This window comes from Lathyrus oleraceus, chromosome 5 (genome assembly GCF_024323335.1).
Source record: "Lathyrus oleraceus cultivar Zhongwan6 chromosome 5, CAAS_Psat_ZW6_1.0, whole genome shotgun sequence".
NCBI classification, from domain to species: domain Eukaryota; kingdom Viridiplantae; phylum Streptophyta; class Magnoliopsida; order Fabales; family Fabaceae; genus Lathyrus; species Lathyrus oleraceus.
The window spans coordinates 243,082,467-243,087,725 of record NC_066583.1 but is presented as its reverse complement, the minus strand read 5'-3'; the positions used below and the strand labels follow the sequence as shown (position 1 = coordinate 243,087,725).

General features: G+C 32.7%; 1 pseudogene; it reads right to left on the bottom strand.

Annotated features, from left to right (window-relative positions):
• Positions 1–2,541: 2,541 nt before the first annotated feature.
• LOC127079984 (uncharacterized) lies at positions 2,542–3,250 on the bottom strand (annotated as a pseudogene).
• Positions 3,251–5,259: the final 2,009 nt, after the last annotated feature.

The window sequence follows — 5,259 nt, the reverse complement described above, 5'->3', positions numbered from 1 at the left end:
TCTTTCATCCAAATTATTTATGAAATTTGTTAGGTGAATTAAGTCACAAGTCTTTAATGGAAGACGAGTATTCAAAGAATAGCTAAGTACGGCTAACACTCAAATACTCAGAGAAAAGAGAAGATATTAGTCTACCTCAATCCTTTTTAATCTAATAAAGACCAAACTAAACTCGGTTAATTTATTGTGTTTTGAACGGAAGACAAGTATTTGAACAAAAGCTAAGTACGGATAGCACTCAAATACTTGTGGAAAAGAGAAGATATTACGTCTTCCCCAATCCTTTTTCAATCGATTTTATTGAGAAAATATTTTCAACGAGCTTCGAGTAAGCAGAAAAGAACTTGATGTTGATCAAGTGTTCGGTTTGCGTTAGTTTGAAAATGGCTTATGAAATGATTTGATTTTGTTTTAAAAGGGTTTTCAAATTGAGTGAAATGTTTTTTTGAAATTCGCTTGATGTTGATCAAGCATTTTTTTCATCTTGAAAGATAGATTTTAATATTTGATTAATTAATTAATTATCAAATGATAAGTACATAAAATAAAAAGGGTGGAGTGCATATTAACATGGGGGAGATATGTATGATGATAAAAACATTGGGATTAAGGCCCATAAGTTAAGACAGATCAACAAAAATAAATAAAACAAAATAAGAAATAAAATAGGGTGAAAAATAAAAAAAGAGGGGTGAAGCCCCATCATGGGTGCCTGAGCCAGCAAGCCAAGACCCAAAACCAATTTCATTCACCAGCTAGGGGTGTAGGAGAAAAAACAGTGTGTCTAAAAGTAATGGGTGAAGCCCAATCAGCATGGAAGGCCCATAACCATAGTCAATGGGTTTACACAGAGGGAAAGTGTTAGATCAAAGATCAACGAATGAAAATTGAAAGCGTATATAAGTTATGATGGGGCTCCATGTGTAAGGGCCACGTGTCAAAGGATCGTTCAGCCCAACCAAAGGCCAAGAGAGAGCCACGTGGGCTCATTGCATGGACGGGGAGAGAGAGAGAGAGAGAGAGAGAGAGAGAGAGAGAGAGAGATCATGGAACTCTCTCATTTTTTAAAAATAAATTTCTCTCTCTTCTCCTTGCTTCTCTCTCGCTTTCTCTAACCAACAAACAAAAAAAACATTAAATCCTCCAGCCAAACGAATCAAAGCCTCACCTTTTCAGAAAAACCTCAAGAACAACGTGATGAACTTTTGAATGTTCATCATGATTTTTCTAGATTTCCTCCAATCTTCATCAAAACCTCAAAGCATAAACATGAACCCCCTCCCTAAAATCACAAACCGAACCCAAATCCAGAAGAAATTTCAACAAAAATGCAAGAAATCAAACTGATCGAGTAACCCTAACTCCTTTTCATTATGATTTTGTATGATTTACACAATTACAATCATGGAAGGAATAAAAAGAAGTAGTTAACAACAACAGTGTGAAAAAAAAACAAATAAAAAGCTACCAAAAGCGTCTCCGAGCTTCAACAAGACGGTGACAATTTCCGAAGGACAACTCAGATGACTTTTCTTTCCTTCTACTTCCTCTCTTTTCTTTTACTCTCGCTCTTTCTTTCTACTTCTCTTCTACTATGTGCCTTGGCTGTGAGTGAGTGTTTGGTACAATGTTGTGGGCTTAACTACACTATTTAGAGCTTCAGTGTAAAGATCTAATTAGTGTTTAAGAGTAGAGCTTTGGGTGATTGCTAAGAGAGGTGGTATTTTCAGGGAATGAATTTTATTTGATGAATATAATTATGGATATTTTCTCTTTTTTGAGTAAGAATAATGAGAGTGATTTATAGGATGTGAGTTTGAATGAATGGAACTTGTGTGAAGGAGAGGATAAGGATTACGATTTGGCATGAGGAACGTGTGAATGGATTGAGACTTTGCATGAAGGATGATTCTATTAGAGTGGTGTGAGCTTCAATCCCTGATTTGGTGGCATTTGGGTGAGGGAGAAAAAGTGAACATTGGGAATCATGTGCAGAAAATTGGAAATGAAATGTAATTCAACTGTAATTTTTTTTTCTATTTTTCACTGCTGCAAATTCCTTTGGTTACAATTTACTTCAAAGCTTAATGAATAATCTTTATTCAAATTACTTTGTTTTTTCTTTGTATGAAAATGCAATGCTGACAACGTGCTTTGCTTGTTCTTCAAATTATTTTGTTTTCTTATTTCTTTTTTATATAGTCACCGACTAACTCAATTGTTATCGTTGTGACTGACAACTGAACTGCTAAAATATATTTATAATAAATATTGAAAGCGAGACAAAAAAAACAAAAATAGTACTCCATGAAAATAAATTCAACCATATATATTCACCTTCAACAACCAAATGGCAGAAATTGTCCATAAAACCTTAACAATTAAGTTCTCCATAAAACCTCAATATTGTAATCATTCCCACTCTCAAGTATACATTCTAACATAAATAAATAAAATAAAAATTCTTATAAATTAATAACTTATTAAAGTACACTAATTAAACTAATATAAGATGAAGAAAATTAGGAACAAAAATATTTTTCATGATCCACCAGTGACACTACCATTAAATATTCCAATGGTATTGCCTTGACTAACAACCATCACCTTCAACTACTTTAAGGCTCCACCTCCACTACCAAAAATCGCATGTGTAGCAGGTACTTATGGCTTGAAACAAACCTCAATTTTGCTCTTCTCTGAAACATCACAGTTGCGTAAGAATTGATTATCATGTAATTCGCTTCCGGTTGCATGAAACATGACTTTGTTCAATGGGACATTATTTTGATCAATTCTGAGAATTTTTTATTTAAGCTTTAAAACAGTATCATTTTTCTCGATTTCGATAGGACTGTGGGATTTGGAATAAGGAGTTTTGATGTTGAGGTGAAATTTGGAATCCTGGTCTCTTGGTAGCTTTTGATGATTAGAATCTATGGTCGCAACCATAAGGTGAATGCACGAGTTTTGAAAAATCTCGCACTTCCAAATGTCGCCGTCGTCTTGAAGAATCTCGCCATTGAAAATTAGGGTTTGTTTGGAGATTGGAATTCCTTGGTACTTTTGAACTTTTTCTTTGATTTCCAAAACAGTATCAAAGAAACCTACTTCAATTGAGAATGTTTTTCCACTTTGCACTTCAAAGATTACATCCATTTTATGTAACTTTTGCTTAATTCAATGATGATATAATAATATCAATAAAAAAGAGAATATTTTTTGTGAGAGAGAATGGTGTTATTTATTTACGTGAACGAGAATTTAAGGAATGAAATAAGCAGGAATAAAAGGAATGAATGTAGTGTGCTGCAACACGTGCAAAATAAGTTTTATGAATGTTCTACTTTTAACATAAATATAGGGATCAAAACCAAGTACATTAAACAAGTCATTACCAAAACAATGGAAAATATAGTTACATGGATGAAGAAATCAAGCATGAGCTAACTAAAATATAATTTTATTCTATAACTCTTTAAAATAAAATAATTAAAAAAAACAATTTCTACATATACCAAAAGTTTAAGATAAAATTGGAAAAAAAATTGAGTTAGTATTTTTTATACCAAACTAGTTAAAAATCTGTGTGCGCACATAAATCAATTAAATTGTAAGAAAAAATAGGTCATTTATATATGTTTTTCCATTTCATAATGTATAATTAAAATTGGTGAGCGTGCACATATCAATTATGGTCATTTGTTATTAAAATCTGTATGCATATATAGATTAATTATGGTCATTTGGTAATGTATAACTAAAACCCGAGTGCGCACATAGATCAATAAAATTGTAAGAAAAATAGTTTATTATATATTTTTGGCCATTAGATAATTTATAATTAATTGTTTAAATAATACATAATCAACTAAAAACTATTGCATGACACAATTTTAATTGTATTTGACTAATATATAACAAATATACATGATCCAAAGTATATTAGATCCTTGTACTAATGTATCATTTATTTTTTCTTATTTGTGTTTTTGAAATAACTAATTTAATATAGTATTGCATAACATCAACCAATACCATTCAAATTTGACATGTTATATATCAATGAACGTTTTTATTGGTAATTAAGAATTTTTAATTAAATCATTAGACAACATTATTTGTCACTTATGTCAATTTACTTGTCAGGCGTCAGCTCCATCAAGGAAATATATTTTGAGTGAGGTCTTCGTACCGAACCTCGTGAGAAAAGCTTCTCGGGGATCCATACTATGTGATCACCGTTCCTAATTGGCCATAGGTTTAATGTTCTAAAAAGGTCCTTAGAGTCAAGGATTCTAATGAAGGTAATGACGTTTACGCCAAAATCTTGACGGTCATTCAATATCTTTAAAATAATCTACTCTAAGCGAGGTTCTCGTATCGACCCTTACAAGAAAAGCTTCTTGGTGGCCCATACTACTAAACCTATCTTATCTCAAGCTTACTCTCTGTACTCGGGTAGAGAGTCATTCCCACAAGATTTTCTTACAATCAATAGTATCCACTTTTACCTCATCCTCATAGAAATCATATCATAGACAAAAATAGTATTAACAGATACAAAGTAAGCAATTAAATAATAAAGATAAAACATAAAAGGTAAAAGATAAACCTCCACACATGCAAAAAGACAAACTAAACTAGGCTTGACTTGCTTAGGAAAATCATGTCCCCGGCAAAAAGTCGTCAGTTATCGCTATGCGAAAACTGACCGAATGACACAGAGTCTCCACCGTATTTTATTTATTCCATAAAAGAGAGGAAAGGGAAAATAATTAACAAAACCCATCTAAAGAAAAAGAAAAGTTTGGTCTTGCAACCAAATATGGGTTCAGAAGTCGGTTATGCAAGGGGAAGGTATTAGCACCCCTCAAATCCATCATACTCGATGGGAACCATCTAAGTTGTCCATGTGAAATAGGTGTCTATCTATCTTAATGCTTATTTGCTATCAGGAAGAAGATGGGAGATGATTGGTTTTTTATTATTGTGTTTGCCAAGGATTGTGGCCGTTGCGGCTACGTATCATCATCGGGGGATGAAGAATCAGAGCTATGTAGTTCGAAGTAGAAAATGTTTGTGTGTTAGTTGATTTTACCTTGAAAAGGGGTTTTCGGAGTGATGCCCTAAGGCGCAAAAATAAGGTTTGATAAGTTGATGTTGTTTTTATGGTTTTTGAAAAGAGATGTTTTTTATTAGAATTGCACTAAAGACTATGAGCGGAGGTGGATATTTTAAATAAGCAAGTCAAGCGTC